General features: G+C 38.0%; 1 protein-coding gene across 14 annotated transcripts in view; it reads right to left on the reverse strand.

Annotated features, from left to right (window-relative positions):
- The window catches only part of LOC122796513 (poly(rC)-binding protein 3-like), an 819,027-nt gene that overhangs the window by 499,874 nt on the left and 298,370 nt on the right, over window positions 1-20,783 (reverse strand). For all 14 annotated transcript variants that reach the window (XM_044065073.1, XM_044065072.1, XM_044065067.1 and 11 more), the window contains one exon: window positions 13,942-14,007. The gene's annotated coding sequence lies outside the window, so the exon portion shown is untranslated. The remainder of the gene's footprint in view (window positions 1-13,941; window positions 14,008-20,783) is intronic.

Raw genomic sequence — 20,783 nt, forward strand, 5'->3', positions numbered from 1 at the left:
TGTTTGAGGGACTTGTACAGTTTAGGGGTAAACAGCATAAATATTTTTTTGACTATTTGGAAGGAGTTGAGAGTTGTCAACTAAGTTTTTAAGGAGGAAAAGGACTGCTGAGTAAGTTGTTGCTGTGCAGACAGGTAATTAGCTGAGCAGATGAGTACAGGGTCATCCACATGTTGAACAAAAGAAGCATGCATAAAAGCGGTGTACAGGTCATTTATAAAAAGGTTGAACAGCAGAGGACCAAGGACAGATCCTTGAGGAATACTGAGTGTTATGGGAAGGACACATGAACATTCATCATTCATTTTCCCACTTTACAGCCAGTTGTATGTTAAAGAACTACAGAACCACTTAAGGGCAGAGTCTGTGATAGTAAATAGGGAGAGTCTATAGAGGATTTTTTTTTTGTGGCAGGCAGTATTAAATGTCTTGGACAAGTCAAGGAGAGGGCAGATACCAGGTTATCTGAGTTTTTATGGCAAATAACTATTTTAGTAAACCTCAGGAGTGCCATAGTTGTACTGTTTTATGGTCTGAAGCCATGGGTTAGAGATAGAAGCTTAATGTCAAGGACAGAATTTTAGAAAGGGGCGACAGAATAGCAATGGGGCAAAAGTTGGAGAGATCAGGGGAGGGACCCACCTTATGCAAATGTATGATATAACATTTGTTCCAAAGATGGGGAACACAGTTTTCTTTTATGGAGCAGTTGACTAATATGGATACTAAACATACAACTGCTTCGTCAGCAATAATTGAGGTATTCAGAAAGGAAGTTGTTGGGGGCTAGACTGGAAGATTTAGGAGGAACTTTTTGATGAGAAAGGTAAGCAATGAGGTAAATGAGAAAAATGGGGCAATTTGTGGTAGTATGATATTATAGAGGGGTACATACCTCTCAACCTCTTAGACCAAGAAATCTGAACAAAGCCACAAATAAAAGTGGGACAAAGGCTCAAAAATGGGGACAATTTTTAAATATTGCTCTTACAAACTTAGAAAGTTAATAAAATAACAGGCTTTGCATTAGCATGAATTTTCTGGAGGGTATGAAGTCTGAAACTCAAATATCTGTCATTATTTTCCAACTTCAGTCTTTAATGATTTGCCACTAATTTGCCAGAAAACCATAATTTTATGAAAAACAGACCAAAAATATAAAGCAAAAAATGTGGGCATTCTGCAAAAATCTGTAGTGTTGAGAGGTATGTATCATCTGAGGGGCTTAGTGAGGAGGCAGGCTTCTGAGTTAATGTAATGAGAGTTGAAATTAGAAGCGCAGTTATCATTTACTGGAAAGGTAGAAGGACATGGCTGAGTTGCTTTACCTGGGTTTAGGAGGCTATTGATGGTGATCCAGAAATGTTTTGAGTTAGCTTTATATTTTTCTACATACAGATGGAGTTGTATTGCAGGTATCCAGAGTCAGGGAGGATGCCTGCAATCTCACCCTTGGGCAGCCCTGAAGAGTGCAAACCATCCACTAAACTCCTCAGGGATGGCTTGTTTCAGGTTGTTTACAAAAAATGCAAAGAATAACTCCATGATGATACAGAGGCCCCACACCAACGTCCTTCCTCCTGGACATAGTAAATTCAGGCATGATGACTCTATTTGCCATCATGTCTGCATTTACCTGTATGAACTACAGGTGGAACTGTGGCACTGAATGACTTCGTAGCAGAGCAGCTACATCTGTATGAGAAAACTGGTACTGCAGGCAAGCAGGCTGCCTAAGTAGGTTTGTAGGGAAATGCACAATATGCATGAGAAGGAACTGCATTGTTAATTATGCAAAATATGCAACAATGCAAAGCTTATTTATTTCCATGGAAATTTAATGATTTATCAGGATTTTTTTCTGTCAGAACTGGATGCATATAGCAGAAGTCAGGCACGACTGACTGTGCAAAATTTCATCAGTGCAACTCAAAAAAAAAATACTTTGTCAGTAAACCCTACTTTGCTTTCTGTTGGACTATGGCTGTCTGCACCCTGCCATGGAGCCTTTGATCTTACAACCCCAGTTTGTAGATATACCAAGTCTAATGTCACACCATGTCATGGTAAAGAAAAAAGCTGATTTTTCATGACAACCAGATTTTCCCTCTACTGTAAGTTGGCAGAACCTCAATACTTGGAGGTTGGAGTGTGGAAACAAAGCCCCATATCTTGGAGTGAAAGAGTCAAGCCCCCCCCCCTGCAAAAATGTTTATTTAATATAAATATAAATTTAGTGAGTATCTATAGTATGAGAATTATTATTCTTAGCTGCTGGGACTAGTGGTACCCGATGCTTTGTGGTCACTGTGATGATGCGAGGTACTGTCAGCTATGCCAGGAGAAGTAGGGCAGTGGATGTGTAACGTATGTTACATATGCAGAGGGGACAGCACTATCATTACATTCAGTAACAACAGAAGGAAATCCAGTTTTACACTACAATTCCATTCTCATGACTACTTTCAAAAATGGGCTCCCTTTTACTTTCAATAATAACCGCCTGCTTATTATAGATTAATAACATGTAGCAGTATTTTAGGGATACATTGAATCAGTAGGATTGTCTACTTAGAAAAGAAAGGGGTGCTACAAAAAATCTTTTATTGGTCACTTTTGGAAGCATCCTTGGTGTAAAACTAATTTAATTTCTCATTACACCTCATACCAAAGTTGCAAATGGTTCCACTGATCACTCATTTTTTTTCTCTAAAACCACATGCACGAAATGAATTCACTATAGGTAATGGACAATGACTTAAATGCAACCACAAAGCATTAGAGGTATGAAAAAAATTACCTGCTTAGATAGTAACTTCTTACTTAGATTGCATTTAGTCTCCAACATCATCACGTTTATTTTCTGTGTGAGGTGTACGACTTACAAGAACCAGCTGACAACTTATTTTTGAGGAAGTATGAAGCCAGTACTTATGAGTTATCATGGAAATACAGTATCTTATACATTAATTCATGTACTGAGTCATTGTAGGTTCAGTCTTTCAAGTCAGGGCAGTATTTTTGAGATCCAAGAAAAAAAAAACAGGAGCTGTCCTTACCAACTAAATAAAGTACATAGACACACTTTTTTGCATCAAAAACCATGTAGTTTCGTATTGTATATGGTATGGAGGTTATATCCAGCGTCAAAGGTTTGTTTCTTGGAGCTGTCTCAGAATATGACTAATATACTTTAACGAGGTGGCCTCACAAGAACACAGACTACAGTAAGGCAAAGTACTACAGTAGAACCTTCTAGTAACATCTCAATAAAAACATTGCACTAATCATTCCGTAACTAAACACCTTGCACTGCAAATATTCATCTTAAAAGTAATATTATACTGCAGATGTTAGAGTGGCTTCTGTGATACAGGAAGGAAAGCACAACGTGAAAGTGTTTAAATTTCATTATGTATTACATGCAGATATTTTCATGAAGTATTATGGTAGAGTTGTAGACGGCAACATAAAAAAATAAATAAATACAGAATAACACTAATAAGGTCTGTTCTTCAATCTGGCACTCCTTTCTTCCTTCCCTCCTAGGGAGGAGTTCCAGGTCCTAAAGGCCTCATGTTCTATTGCCCACCCTCACATTTACATGAGGAGCAAAAAATTAAAAAAAAAAAAAACAATCATGCCCCCTAACACCTCAGACAGCTGCCCCCTTCACTCCACTGTAGCTACACTTCTGTGTTGTGGGTCAGATAACAAAGAAAATCTTCTGAAAATGACTTTAAAGAAACACTATGCAAAAGGAATTACAGTCCTCCCCATATTCACTGTTGAAGAAGAGGCGGAAAAGAGGGAGACAAATGAAATGTAAGCAAAGTAAGCCTTCCAGAAATTAATAGGTTGAGTGATTACTTTGAATCTGACTTCATGATATAGAAAGATGGAGTCTTTTCTGTGACACTGTTGACAATGGTTTGTTTGGCAGCTCTGGGATGCTGGAGGACAAGTGAGGGAGGAAAACTATGAAGAGGTGATGGCCTAATTGACTATCCTCTTGGAAAGATTGAATAGTGTGGCATGAAACACATCTACTACAAATGCATTCACAACTGAGACTACAGACATAACAGGATCTATCTATTAAAAGGTTGGGCTACATCACCTGCAGAAGTGAGTGACAGTGTCATGCTGCACCCATTGTACAGCCACCCATGGATACCGTATGTGGCAAACAGGTGGTGCATTAGAGTGCATAAAGACATACCTGAATGATGGCCATGCTGTCATTAGCTCTTGCCTATCTCAGAATGACTAGGCAATGTTCAAGATGACTGACTAGTTGGCTAATAGGTGAAGGGGACATTCCTCCACAAAACATGTATTTTCATTACTCCAGAATGTAAACACAAAGCCGTGCATATGTGCAACATCCATTTTTTATATCTTTAGCCTAGTCAGTATGAATTATTTTATAATAAGAGATTACACTACACATTCAGGCTTCAAGAAATAACAGAAAACTTTAAAATGCATTGGTCAGGTTTTGAAGAAAGTGTAACAAACCTTTGGAATTACATATGACCTCATTACCATACAAAGTTCAAATTATACAGTTCTGAAAGCGAAGAGTGTCTTGTTTTTGTATTTTATTTTGATGACAAGAATATATGGTGAAGGGGTGCAGCGGTAGCATTGCTGCCTTACAGCAAGAAGTTCTCTGGTTTGATTCTCAGCTGAAGTGCCTTCTGTGCAGAGTCTGCATGTCCTCCCTGTGTTCGTGTGGGTTTCCTCCAGTTTTCTCACACATTACAAAGACATCCTTAAGCATTTCTACCTGGGCATCCAGTGAAAGTTGGCTTTGTTTCAAGTCGGGCTTTCCCAGTTAACAAATGTTAAATAAATAAAAATAGATCCCTGGATTTTGTTTTTCTCAGAAGGGAAAATCTTTTCTGTGGTATGAAAGTTGGAACCCACAATCTCTTACTACCTAAATTAGCGCATAAACTACTATACTTTCATGCAGATAACTATCAATGCTAGTGAAGTGTTTTTGCTTTATAATTAATTTCATTTACCATTACAGTCTTCTTGACAAAGCTGCAAGCATTTTTGGAAAAACAATTAAGATTATAGTTAATTTGATTTTTAAATGAGACTGCTTACTTAGTTTTTACTTTAGCTACTCCCAAAAAAATTATGTCATGATATGTATTAGGCAATGACACACTACAATGCATTGTGAATAGCAACCAATTTACACCTTTAGAAACAGTGGTACTTATTTACATTTTTATACTACATAATCACATTTGCTAATTTTCAATGTTTAGTGTTCCACCTGAAAAAAATCTTGCTGGCAATTTGTCTTTCTAGGAAGTAAGAAAGCATTACTAATGCATTTATCATAAAAGTATAGTAGCCTATACATGAATTTAGGTAATGATGTATTGTGGTTCACTCTTTTATGATGTCATGACAGAGATGTTCCAGTCTGAGAGAAAAAAAAAACAAGGATTATCTTTATCAGCAAAATAAAATGTAGTAGCAACATTCTTTTTGTTTCAAAACTGGGTAATTTGGTACTTTGTGTGCTATGAAGGTCATGTCTAACTGCAAAGGTTTGCTTTTAACACTTGCTACAGAACATAGCCACTGCATATTAAAATATTTTCTAAAACAAAGCCACATGCTGCATTTAGGTAGAATATTTGAATGTGAAGCTGAATATGTTATATACAACACTTCATCATCATCATCATCATCATCATCATCATCATCTTCTCCTTTTTCCCATTTTTTACACTGCGTCAAGGTGCATTGTCAGATGTCGCCATCTTGCTCACTTTTCATTACTGTCTCTTAGTGCAGGTCTTTTCTCACACAATCCATCGACCTCTTTACTGGATGCCCTTGTTCCCCCTTGCCTTCTTCTAGTCTCTCCCAAATGTTCTTCACCAGATTGTCTTCTGCTTTTCTGCACATGTGCATGAAAGTACAGTTGTGTACACTTACCATAAATGTAGATGTTCGAGTGTATTCACTGTTGCAGTCATCACATTTGGGTTATCCCTGCCAGGGTAGCCCTCGGCCGGCCTGAATACTAGAGGCTTAGTATTTCTGCATCGGTTACTGTCACTTCAGGACTGACGTCAGGTCGTCAGTAGTATAAAGTAAGGCAGCCGACGCACTATTCAAGACCACCTCACCTCACACACTGACACACACACTGACACACACACACACACACACACACACACACACACACACACACACACACACACACACACACACCACTGAATCTGTCCCCCTACTAGCCTTTTTTTCTAGCCATAACTTGTAAAACTCCACTTGCTTGCATGCAAGCACAGCTGCCACACCACAGGAACAGTTGAGCCAACATTCCTCATCTCCCGATGTCAACAAATGTAGCTTTCATTTAAATGGCAATATTCTCTGCCAACAAGATGTGCATTCAACAAGGTATATTGCAGGTATACATATATGTACAGTGTGTGTGTGTGTGTGTGTGTGTGTGTGTGTGTGTGTGTGTGTGTGTGTGTGTGTGTGTGTGTGTGTGTGTGTGTGTGTGTGTGTGTGTGTGTAGGTTAGGTGTGTATCATAGCTGTCAGTTGTTCCTAATTTGACAGAATATCCCTGGTTTTCCTCATATGTATGATCTCTTTCTTTTTTTTTTGCCAAAACATTGAGAACTGCAATCCCTAGATAACGACATTTTGAGTTTTTGAGTTCAGACTTCATTTCCTTCAAACATTCATACTAACGCAAAGCCTGTTATTCTAGCAATTTTCTTAGTTTATAACACCAGTATTTAAAATCAGTTGCTGTGCCATTGCCCTTTATTTATGGCTTTGAGCGGAGATTGAAATTTGAATTTGTAATTGGTATACATTTCTTCTTGTGTTTATATTCAGCTTTTTTTTTCAAAAAGTATAAAGTGCATTTTTTTCTTGGCAAAGGCATCTTTTGCTTTAGTGGACTTTTGCATTCCCTTAAAATAGGTCACTTTGATCAGATTCAGAAAATCCCGAGTTGAACCACAAGGGCGGTTTGCTACTTATTATGAGATGCTGGTGACTTGTTACCTTGCTACCTGCATATACTATTTGTGCTTAATAGTAACTAAACATAAAGAAAGAAACAAGGAACAGTAAAGCAGGAATTACTATTACTCAGTTAAGTTCATATGTAATATAGTGTAAAAACAATTAGGACTAGGGCAAGGCTTATAAATTCAGTGTTTGTACTGACTGAGAGTTATTGCCAAGCTTCAACACTACACTATCAACACAATCTGCAGACAGTGATTCAGAAAGGCAGCTCTGAACAGACCGGGTGACCAGCTCTCATCAATAGTTAATAGAAGACTACTAGGACACACTAAGTGACAAGCACAAGTCTCAAACAACAAATTGCTATAGTCACCCCCCCTTGCTTAGTATGCTCCTAACCTGAGACCTGATGTTGCTGGTGTTATATCAGGTAGAGTACGTGAAATAGGGCCTAGCCTTAGGTAAACATTTGCTTTATTTTAAATAAGTTGATGTGAAACTCAGTGCAGCTAGACAAAGAAAATATAGCAATAAGCAATCCCATCCTATTGTTTTCCATCCATGCAGTGTGTAATTTGTATACAATACATACATAATAACGTAAACAGCATCAGAAGTAATCTCCATGCGAAGGTCTGACTTAAACAGCATGAGAAGAAATCTTCATGTGAAGACAAGCCAACAGCTCAGCAGTGTTGACCTGGGGACTTTTAGTTTTATTTTTGGAGCCACACTAACAGGACAAGTAGGTCATTTAGGCTCTAACTACACAGTTAATCTGATTCTGTCCTAACCACACGGCAAATCGACAATAGAATATTTTACTTTTACTGTGAGTGCTGACATCATCTGATCTAGATAGTGCAGATTTAATTTTACTGCTGCCGTGTTCGAGTACTGTAAAAAAAATTACATTGCATCTGTACACAGAGCCGAGTCTGGCACCTACCTCAATTTAATAAATTTTACTTCTGTAAAAAGTGACTGTCCAAGCCGAGTGTCCATCTTCTTTCTTCCTCTTCTTCTCTGTGACTCAAGCCAGCAGCAAGGCAAAGGGCAGAACAAGCAAGCCAGAAAAGAAAACAAAGATAAGGAAGGAACTTCAAGTAGTTGTTAGTCAACTACTTTCACCAACGATAATCCCTAGGATCGTAGCACTAGCAGTAGCAGCACAAGAAATCCAACTTAAGTAGTACTGTGCTACAGACTACTACTGATTGTTTCTCACTCTCTTTTTTGAGAAGAGAGTGAGAACCAATCAGCAGCCCTCCAGCCGTCCACATTACGTTTGTGACTGCAGACATGGCAGTCATAACCCCTACTTCTTACTGTGCAGTTAAAAATCGCATAGACGTCTGGGCATCACACTGATGCCTTCTCTCATACCAGGACTGCCTGTAAAGCAGTCAAGAGTTGCAGAAATGGACTCTTTCTCTACTTTAAATAAATAAATAAAAACCCGGAACTCAATGAGCATGCGCAGTTCGAGTTCCGGGACTTTGCAAGTCAGTCAACAAACAAAACATTTTTTGGTTATAAATTTTTATACATGTTTTATTTTTTTATCTAACAATCTTTTTTTACTGGGAGGGCTGCAGTCCTGCAGTCCGATGGCACGAGCCGCCACTGGCAGCTGCTCTGATTCAGGCTTTGACCTTCTCATTCAGACTTCCCTTCTTCTCAACCACCCCTCCCAGAAACTTGAAGCTGTTAACCTTTTCACCATTTTCCCTTCTATCTCAGTTCTCGGCTTCGTCTGATTTCCCCCATTTGCTGCCATTACGGTTGTCTTTTCTATGCTCAATTTCATCCCATGTGCCTTCAGTTTTGTATTCCATTCCCCTATCATCTGCTGAAATTTTGTTCAAAGATTGCCTGTAATGCCACATCATCTGCATACAGCATCTTTGCTGATCTGTCCCCTCTGACTTGTTTGCTAATGTAGTCCCATCACCACTATGAACAGCAGTGGGCTTAGAGATGAACCCTGACCCTGATCCACATCCACTCCCACTGAGAAATCATGGGAACCCCTCTTTGAGATGGAACATTGTTCATACCTGAGTTGCTGGGTCCATGCAAATAGCCTGCACTAATTTTGCCAATGTGTCTAGGACTTTGAACCACTGCAAGACTGCCCAAAGCATCTTACTTGGGACCTTTTCATATGCTTTCTTCAAGTCTAGGAATGCCCAGTTGGTTTCTTTTCTTGTCTGTAGCATCTTCTGAAGTATTTGTCTTACTGCAAACATCGGACCACTGGTGCTGGATCCTGATCTGAATCCAAACTGCTCATCTCCCATCTTTCTGTGTACTACCCTCTGTATTCACTTCTCAATCACCCTTTCCAGAACTTTCATGGAATGTGACAAGAGTTTGATACTGTACTGCCTTCAGTTATGCCCCCTTTGTTCTTGTACACTGGCACTAATATGCTTATTTTTCAGTCATCTGGGATATGTCTTTCTCTTCATACTGTTATGAGTACCCTCAGGAGCTATGTGTTCCCTGATCCCCCTCATCTTTATCATATCTGCTGTGACCTCATATGAGCCTGCTGCTTACCCTGGCTTCATTTTCCTTAGTGCTGTTCTTACTTCTTCTATGGTGGGCTTCTCTTCTTTAATTATAGGCTGTGTCTGGGGCAGTGCAGCTTCTGTGGGGTTTCTTCATTCAGAAGCTGCTGGAAGTAATCCATCCATCTGACTTTGTTTTGTGGACTTATGAAGGGCGTCTAACTATCTTAATTATCTTTCTGTCTTTGCCCTGCAATCTGATATAGTTTATTTGTGCCAGCTGCTGAGTTACTTTCCAAAAGCTGAAGAGTGCCTCAGATACCCTGTTCTTTGCTATTGCAACTCCTTTGTTAGTCAGCCAATATTCCTTCATAGCCTGGTCTGTCTTTTCTATCTCCCACTTTTTTCTGTGCTCCTTATTTTCTCTTGATGACTTCCTGGACTTCTACATTTCACCACCAGCTTTTCTTATGTATCTTATTTCCATAAGTGGCGCAGCCACTTATCCGGTTGGCAGTTCTCAGACATGCTGTTTTGAGATGGTGTCATATTTCTTCAAATCCTCCTGTTTCCTCTTTTTCATGTGCTAGAGCCCTGAGTAATTCCTTGAACTATTGTGCTTTCTTTCTAGTCAACTTTCAGGTCTCCTCAGTCCGGTCTCTGTTGACTTTAGAGCCTTCACTGACCACTGCTTGGAGCTGATTGTTGCAACCAGTGGTTTAAGCTGTGGGATGACTATTTCATTGGGGATAATTTTGCAATCGCTTATTCTACCTCATTGCCCTTTTCTTACTAGATGGAAGTCTACCTGACTTGTATGTTGGCCACTCTTGTATGTGACTGTCTCTCTTACTGAACCATAGTTGGCCACCATCAAGCCAGTTGCCTGACAGAAGTCAAGAATGGCCTCTCCTTCTTTATTCCTCTTGCCCACCCATATGGACTCAGGCCCTCATAACCTGCTCTGTCTGTCTGTCTGTCATGATATGTGCATTTAGGTCATCCTTTATCAATGCCAATCCCTGTTGCCCTGCTTTATCTAATAGATCCTGCAACCACAGTCTGAATGCACTCTTCTTCACTATCACAACCCTGCTGTCTGGCTTAGGCTGGGATTATGACTAGTGCCTTATCCTTACACTGGACTCTGATTGCCATGAGCCCATCACTAATTCTGATGACATCACTCTTCTTATGCCTCTCCCTCACTACAATTTCCACACCTTTTCTAGCCTGTCCTCCTCTTGAGTAGTAGACTCTGTATCCCAAGCCCAGTGCTGCACTGCCTTCCATCATATCTCACGGATACACAGGATGTCCAGCCTCCTCCTTACCATAATGTCATCCACTTCCAAGTCCCATCCTAACAGTGAACCTACACTGAGTGTAACAATTCTTAATTCATGTTTGGCAGACTGATTGTTTTTTACCTCCAGCTTTCACTCAACAGGGCTAAACATGGTAAGCAAGGCTAGGCAACTGGATACTGTGAACCAGAGCTGCTATGATTTATGGCACACACTGGCCAGTAGGGGCACATACACTATCCCAGCTTAGGTTAGGGTGGGCCAGATCTTCAACCCACTAATTACCCATGCCCATTTGGCAACATTAATCAACACAATCGAGTCACCTAGAGCCATAGTTTTTACCACCGAGTGGCTAGCTGTATCACTGTATGCCATCTGTGATGCATGTTCTCCTGTCTTGAGGATACTTTGCACCACAGTAGATGCCCAAAGCTGTTGGTCAGTGCAAGTCTTTTCTTGATGGGCACCATTTACAGTTTGTGCAGTTGCCCACAATTCCATTCTTGGATGAATTTGAGATGAAAACACTCAGCGTGATTTTGGGGGTGGGAAGAATCTCACAGAGACACACAGAGACCATGCAAACTCCAAACAGGCATTGGCCAGAAGTTGGGATCAAATCAAATACCTTGTGCATGAGAGGCAAAGATCTTAATTATTATGCCAACTGATCACTCATACAACATCTCATGCAGACATAAAAAGCAAACTTAAAGCTGTTTCCTGGAAAACAACACAGTTGTATATAGACGTACTGATTTTGAACAAATTTGTACTGAAATCATCATGTACTGAATTCTGCATATTATTCAAAATGTTACAATTAGGATAAATTGACACAACAAAAATCATGAATTTCTTCCGCTTTTCATCAACAAAAGCAGATGGACAAGTCTTTGGAAAATTGTACTTTGATTTTCAGTGGGTGCTTCAACATTACTCATTACTATTTATTTTTAGATTAGTATCCATTCTAAGTAGACCAGTCTGTGCTTAAATCTGAGTATATATTGCTTAGGTTTCGTGCTTATAGTTGAGATTACTTTTTTGTATCACCTCCTATAACAGGTAGTGCAAATATATGTATATGTAAAATGCCTTATGAATAAATATTTGCCTTTTCTTGTCAAACAGTATCAAAGATTCTCATTTTTGTTACATATCCTTGTATTGAACTTTGATTTCTTACTTAACACTTAACTGACAAATTAATTTTTTGCAGAGTAAATTATGTCACTTTTTCATTAATCTGAATTTCAGAATTGTTTAGTGAGTATAACTGAAACAGATAAACCTCAACAGTGTATTCCAAGCAGATTAAACAAAATAAAATGATTTATTTAAAACATATTTAAAAGCTTTTATATATCATACATTTCATTTTCCCTCGTGAATATATAATTCATCCTTCATCGTGTAAGCTGTCTGTTTATATTTGATTCTTGCATTAATTTAAATACACTACACAAAGAATAGTGTAGTTAACAAGATATGATGCATAAACAAACTACACATTAATGATTTTAAGAACCATATTATCATACAGAATTTTCATTATGTTACAGTGCTTAAAGTGCATTGTCACACTTTCCTTGGCAAATACAAATTGCTAACAATAGCTAATGCTTAGAGAGAGGAGTAAGTCTTATACCATATCGAATTTTATAGTTTCTAAGGCAAATAGTGTGCTATTTTTACAGTTGATTTTATTCATAAGCACTGTTCCTTGAACATTTTCTTGAAACTGAAAATATGTAACATGACATCATGAAAGACTGTATCCACAGTCCCTAACTACCTATGTTACTGTATAAGTTACCATTTTTTCATGCTGCAGCAAATAAGGAAGTCTTACATCCTAGTATGACAATTTGTCAGTTATTTCTCATAAGTGGAGCACCCATTCCTGAAACTATAACACATTTGCTGCTCTGCTAGTGAAACTATAGTGTAAATAAACAGCTGATCCTCTAGAGACATATGCTGCTTTTGATTATCCATAATGCTTTGCATGAATATGAAATAATATAGCAATAACCCACGCCTGGGTGTGGGTAATGTTGGATTTATCCACAGTTGGTGTGGTTTGGTCACGTGGGCGAAGCCCGAGTGGCCAAACAAAGACAACCGTGGGTAAATCTAGCATTACCCACACCCAGAAATGGGTTATTGCTATTATACAATGACATTATTTAAGAAAAAAATAATTACTTTTCTTAAATAATGGCATTGTATAATGCCTCCTTGCTGCCCTTCTGCAGCTGTCTGGTATTCTGCAGAAGTTTTGATGTACTGCGCATGCATATGCCTACGCAGTACATCAGAGCTGTGGGCAAAAGCAACGGAGAAAGCAAGATCTCCGTTGCCTTTTACAAACTGTTTCGCTATGTTAAATGGGCTTAACATAGTGAGACAGCTTTAAAAAAAGCAATGGAGAATCTCCGTTGCTTTTTTTAAAGCTGTCTCGCTATGTTAAACCCATTTAACATAGCGAGACAGTTTTGAAAAAAGCAACAGAGAAAGCAAGATCTCCGTTGCTTTTTACAAACTGTCTCGTTATGTTAAACGAGTTTAACGTAGTGAGATAGCTTTAAAAAAAGCAACAGAGAATCTCCATTGCTTATTTTAAAGCCATCTCGCTATGTTAAACTCATTTAACATAGCGAGACAGTGTGAAGCAATGGAGATCTTGCGTTCTCCGTTGCTGTAAAAAAAGAGTTATAGTAATGGAAAAAGTCCGGGTGACCGGACCTTTTTCCATTACTATAACTCTGATTTACAATGTGCATGCTGACCAAACAGCGTGCACATTTTATATTAATGGGGGGTCATTGTATAATTGCTAATACCTAATTTAACATCATTTTTGTGGGTGTAGTTATAAGGAAAAATTAAGTCAACAGTAAAATTAAAGCATCTAAAAAATTCATAATCTTTGTTTTGTTTTCAATCCATTTGTGCTTTAACTTAAGGAGCATATTCAGAAATCCAGAAATTAAATTAACTGTAAAACACAGAAGTATACGATGTGCAATCTAAATCTTACTGCCATAAATGTTCTCAGTACTGGCAGACTTAGTAACATACCAGACATAAACACTGCTGCCTTCACTGGGATGTTTGAGCAATGGTTCTTGATGACAGAAAATGTATCTGCAAAAAAAAAAAAAAAAAGAAAAGAAAGCATTAATATAAATATAATACTCATATAATTAAAAAAGATGCTTTACATGTTACTGAGCTATGGTTTCACTGAATACCACATTCAGTGAACTGAAAGAAAGTTTATTTTGTTTTCAGATGCAAGGCCCTGCACACTCCATATTGGAAGAACTGCCCACACCATCAAAACATATGAATATTAATTCCACAGTTGCACAACAGTTAGGAAAGGGTAAAATCATTTTCACTGAATCTAGATTTTTTGGGAAGCTGCTAAATAAACTAGACTGCAGAGGTAACCCAATCACAGAAGTAAAAAATGAAAAATAAATAAAACAAGCACTAAAACGTAATATATATGATATCTATCTCTTCAACAGAAGAGCTGCAGATACTACAGTAAAAAATGCAGGATCGTACAAAGCAAACTATAACAAATATTAAGACTCTTGAGAACCAACAACGAGTGTAGAGTTAGTGTGATTGTGTTGGACACTTGGGTATAAGAGGGCTATAAAACTCCAGTCAAATAATTTGCTACCGTGTAAGCAGCAACAACAAGTAAATCAAGCACATAGTATTGACAAACATATCTACATGCTATGTTTCTGAGGACTGAATTTTGAAAGTCCAGCATACAAAGAGAGAGATACACCTTGTCTCACTCTCAATACACCAAATTGTGCAACCCACTCTGTCCCCTAAAACTGCCTCATGCAGACGTGTAGGATCCACCTATTTCAATACCTTACAATACGAAGGTGCTGAACAAAATGGATTCCCACTACACCCAGACAAGATAATGAGATTCTCTAGCCTTCTGTGCTAAGGTTTGTGAATTACTGAATTGATAGCCTACGCTAAAGTGTGTTTGTGTGTGTGTGTGTGTGTCTGTGTGTGTGTGTGTGTGTGTGTGTGTGTGTGTGTGTGTGTGTGTGTGTGTGTGTGTGTGTGTGTGTGTGTGTTTTATACAGTGCATTTAAATGAACTGATTTCTTGCCAAAGAGAAAGCTCCACCTGTGTGTAAGACTAGCTATTACTGGAAATACCAGGTGGGAGAACAGACTACCTGCAATAATCAGTTTCAAATATAGGTGGAGCTGTACTGCAGGCTACAGACATCAAGTGAGAGATCCTGGGATCATGCATACTAAAGGATAAGTGCAGTATGATTTGTGTCCCAAACTCCTGTGGATATGGCTCACAGTGTTCTGTTTTCAAATATAACTTTAACTCCCTGGTGAACTAGTGACCCACAAGCCCATCTTTTATCTTGGACTTGTAGAATGCAGTTATGACAGCAATGTCCAACCTTCAGCTGAAGCTCTGTGGTGTATAGCCTTTTTGCCATGCAACTCCTTCTGTATGTCAGTCCTGAGTCCGTATCAGCGATATCAGCTTTGTCATACAGTTGTGACTGCTGTGCTGGAGAACATTGACTGGACTCAACTGCTCAGGCTATGCTTAGAGTAGGTGATAAGATTCAGTGATATAAAAAGTTATGGATGCTCGGTATCTGTTCCTGGCATAGTGAGATCCCTTCAGTTCAGTATCTTTGCTCCCTTATGATATCAATAGATGATGCTACATAGTTAGGAAGTAATTCGACAGCTGCTCATCATACAGCGCATTCTCTCAGTTCCATTCATGCCATACAGCACATCACACAATGAGCGCTCTCCAGCACTCATTGCTTTTGTAGTGGTTACAGTTTTAAAGAGACAGGTTGCTAGCCTGGCACCCAACCCACCTGGGCAGGGGACCTCACACTCGTGCACACACTCACACCTAGGGCCAATTTAAAGTGTCCAATCCATCAGCTGCATGTCTTTGGAATTGGAGAGGAAACCAGAGCATCCCGAGAAAACCCACATGAATGCAGGGAGGACATGCAGACTCCACATAGAAAGCACCCCAGCCATGAATTGAACTGGAGAACCTTTTGCTGTGAGGCGACAATGCTAACCACTGTACCACTTCATCTCCCATATAGCATGTTCAAATAAATTTATTTTTAAAAAACTTAAAGAGCCACACTGGTATAGCTAATGTAGCAGCTGCATATTTAAGAATCTGGAAGGTCACTTTATACAATGAAAGTATAATTATACTACTGCTATACTCTCTTGAGACATATGTAAACCATAATGCTCTTATAGTTGCACTCTGAATGTATAGCATTTATATGCGAGATGCTTTGTGTGTAGAAATGTTTCCATCAGTCTTGAAGGTATTAGATAATTTATAACCCATATGGTCATTTTGGTGGTTTGCTTTAGCTTCTGTAGTTTTTTGGCAGTCACAAGTCTGTCTGTCTTTCATTATCCTCTGCACAGAGGCGATAACATCTTTTGTAGTACCTGATAATAGTCGGTCACAGACACAGTTTTTGGATAACACATCAGCTACATTTAACTTATTCCAGGCACACAGATGGCTCTGACAGTGAACCTTATCAGTCTCATTAACAATCCCTGAGATATGAATGGCTACATCATAGGAATTGATTAGTGGACTGAAATTCTTGAGCCAAATAGGTATCTGAGGAATCGCTCATATGCCAAACAGTTGCAAGGCACTCCTTTTTGATCTGTGAATATCTCGAATAGAAAATAAGGAACTTCAAGGCCAGGCAGGACAGCAGAACCAAAAACTTTAATGCAGATCCGCACAGCAATAAAATAGGCACAAGGTAAGCCTGGGGGTGTTCTGGGTGAAAGTGCTTAACCTTGTGACTTATTCGTGATTTTGGTGACATTGAGTTACCTCGTGCCTATTTTATTGCTGTGTGGATCTGTATTAAAGGTTTTGGTTCTGCTGTCCTGCCTGGCCTTGAAGTTCCTTATTTTCTGTTTGTCGTACTGTTTTTGGGATTTTTATCTGTGAATATCAGCATTTAGCCCTGATTACTATTTGGGAGCAATAGACATCTAGATGCAACAGTTGCTTATCCATTGACATTAATGCAGCACCAAAGCCATAGCTATCTGCACCAGCCTATGGAATATGTTACAGCTACAGGTCAAACAAAATACTTTTTTTAACTCATACTTCTCAACCTGCAGACAATGCAAATAGGAACAAAGGCCCTTGAAAAGTAGTGTCATCCAGCCAAAATCTGGACATCTAATTAGAATAAAATTTGAATAACAAATGCCACACATCTTCTCCCACTTGCAGTAGGAATGTGGGATACGACTTAGAAAAGCATAATTAAAAACAAAGTGATAAAAATGATAGAAAAAATATAAGCACATTCTCAAAGAGAAAATGTAAAAACTGTAAACCTGATTGAAATGTTCTGCAAAATTCTGTAACATGGTCTTTTAATTTTGCTTCTTGTTTCTGAAAACTGGAGCGGTAACATGCAAATCCTCTTTCTTTAAATTTTTGGTCATGTTTGGAACATCCTCACTTTGCTTTACAATGAAATTGTTTCCTGCTGTTTGTGATAAAGTTACAAGCAGTTTTCCAAAAAAAAAAATAAATTATATATATATATATATATATATATATATATATATATATATATATATATACATATATATATGTGTATGTGTGTGTGTATGTGTATGTGTATATATACAGTACTATTTGATCTTTTTAGTTTTGCTGTTTGCTCAGTTTTGCTGTATAAGCATTGCGAATAATTAATAACAGCTTAATTTCTTAGAGGACCGGTAGTAGGAGAATGGTTTCACTACTGCAGCATTGTGTTAATTGTCACTGTGAGGTGCTAAATCTGCAAGAACTAGTTGAGAACTTGTTTTTCTAGGAAGAAAGAAATTCTTTCTACTTTATTTAATATGTAAAAACAGCAGTTTATACATTAATTTCGGTAGTGAGGCATTGTGGGTTCAGGCTTTCACAATGTCATGGTAGGGATTTTCAGTTTTGAGAAAACTTTTCAGGGAGCCATCCTTACCAACAAAATAAACTGGAAAAAAAACACACTTTTTGATTCAAAACTGTATAATTTGGCATTATATATAATAAGCAGGTTATATACAACTCCAAAGGTCCATTACTTGACACTTACTTTAAGACATGACCAATACACTTTAACCCATAAGTTCAAAAGGTTCAGATTCTGATGTATTTAATACCAAATGGTTGCTATAAATTTTGGTTGATTTGTAATGTGATTTATTGCAGAGGCTTAGAAATAGACTTTACAGATGTTATGCACATTTTAAAAATTGCTAATTTCGAACATGTGACTTTGTGTGGAGAAATTATGTTTGGGAAAACATGGTAAAAAGTAAAAGTACTACAAAGTTTAAAGCCTGCATTTCCAAAACAAGCTTGTTTTTTTAATTGCATACTGCAACAAACTCAAATATAAACCATACAAATTACATATCACATTAGATGAGTAAGAAATGCAATATATTTGTAATTATTATTTCTATGTAAAGTTCCACTGATTTACTTTCATTTCTGTACTCACATTTCACCTTCTTTGGCAAATATTTTTATCAGTATGACAACACAAGTACACATATTTTATCACTATTATGATTTATTAATATGTCTGAATAATGTGTCAATAAAATGAACTTCAAAAAGTAACCAAAAACCTATATTGGAACTCTATGTGTAACTATAGGGGTGGAGGTACTAAGATTTGTAGGATTCTACAGCGGATATAACATTTTACAACTTGTTTCCCAAAATGCTTGGTATCACTGACTGTATTTTACTAAGCTAAAGGGATTCTCACTTTCTATAAGATGTAGACCAGATTTTTGTAATTGCTGTTTGTGATCACTGTTTTCTTTCTGTTGCTGTACATTAAAGTATAACATCTGTACAACTGAGCAGGGGCTTCACTACACTGGGGCACACAGGGGCATATGCACAATCTGTGAAACGCTTTGCCCTAGTGAGCACCCTGATCCCTGGAACAATAAGTATTTAAAAAAGAAAGAAAGAAAGAAAAAACATTTCTCCCTCTCTCTTTTTTTTGAGCGGCAGTCAGGAAATTATTCAGTTGCAGTCACAAACCTATGATTGCAGAGGATATGATAGCCATTGCCAGCTGCAAGTGTTACTTTTTTGTATGAGGTAAAGAGCTGGATCATGGTAAAATGGTGCTCTGGGTAGGGTAGGGTAATGGATGCCCCCAGCCATACCAGTATATACCATTAGTTGGTTGGCTCTCCCTAATTACGATAAAATAATGTTGAAACTTGTGTTATATATGTGTGTATATATAGTGTGGATACTATTTTGTGTTTTTTTTTTTTAGTTTTACAATTGTCATGCATTTGTATTTAAATTTTAAACTTATATTTCTTGTTTTGCAAGAAAAATGCTGACAGCCCTTTGCTAAACAAAACAAAACTGTCTCATGCTGAAAACAGACTTAACATGAAAAAAGTAAATTTGTCTTCCCCTGAAACTCACATTGTATCTGGCAACACATCAGACTACAAGAAATGTTATTGGACTCATAGTCAGATAGCATACAGTGAAACACTAATTAGCAGCTATGTGAAGGGAGCAGGAATTCAAGACAAATATGTAATACATTTTCAAACAGCTTGGGACAGCTCACTGGACCCAAGTGTTCCTTTTCAGGGACAGCCTAGAAGTACTGCCTGGTAAAGTGACTTAGTCAGAATCAAGAGGAGACAAATGAAGGCTAATGGAATCAAACCATGCACCCCAGAAGCAGCTTATTAATAGCTCATAGTTTTGCTAGTCTAAGCTCTGCACCAGACAGACTGTTGAAGCCCAACACTGTGCCTGAAAAAAAAGCTAAATTAAAAATATATTCTTAGTTAACATTCTTGCTGACATGTTTACTGACAGCCTAATAATAAACGCAGTTTTGCAGTCAACAAAACAAGGAAACCAAGGATCACACCGAAAGAACATGGCTCGTATGATGCTACTGTTGATAACTATTGTGAGCTACAGGAACTAAGTACTTATATATACATACACACACATACACACAAAACCTTCAATTAATAGACACTTGCATATTCACCTCAGACATATGCTTGAGAGTGAGCAAATGAATAAATTCATAAATAATACACCAGAAATCTATCTCAGTTTGCTGCTGTCAGAACCATATAGTGGAACCCACTGCAACTCTTCTGTACCCTGTGAACTTTTTAGCGCAAGAATTAAAAACAAAAACCCCAAAAATCAAGACCAGATTTTAAATATTTCTTATATAAAGTAGATAGAATAACAAGTTTTGCATTAATAAGCATTTTCAAATAGATATAAACTCTGACATTCAGTCTTTCCTGTTACTCTTTATTGACTGGAATCCAGAATATTTTGTCAGAAAATGTTTGGCTCAGTCTGGTAGCTGATACAGACGATTAATGCTGTGAGCTATATTTCTGTGGTACAGGGTTTGATTCCCTCCACACTCATTTCCCTACTATATAACTATGAGCAAGCCATTTAGCCAGACAACGTTCCTGGGTTTGATTTTATGAAAAACTATAAAACTCTTTTATTATTTCATATGAAACTCTTTGACTCAACTATGTGAAGCAATTGGGTAAATTTGTGGAGAAGACACACATACATACTGCAGTGTAATAAAGACCACACTTCTTGTTTTGAGCTCCAGGAAGTCTCTTTCATTGGCTCAAAATCTGAGCCAATGAAAGAGAGGCAGGAGAACTGGAAATAGGTTCATAGGTTCATACTAGGCTATCTGCCCTAGGGCATTTATAAGCCTAGCCAGAGTGCGTTTGGCTTTCGCCAACCAAACATGATGCTATGCATGTAGGTGA

The sequence above is a fragment of the Protopterus annectens genome, chromosome 3.part0 (assembly GCF_019279795.1).
Source record: "Protopterus annectens isolate FY-2018-M chromosome 3.part0, PAN1.0, whole genome shotgun sequence".
NCBI lineage: Eukaryota > Metazoa > Chordata > Ceratodontiformes > Protopteridae > Protopterus > Protopterus annectens.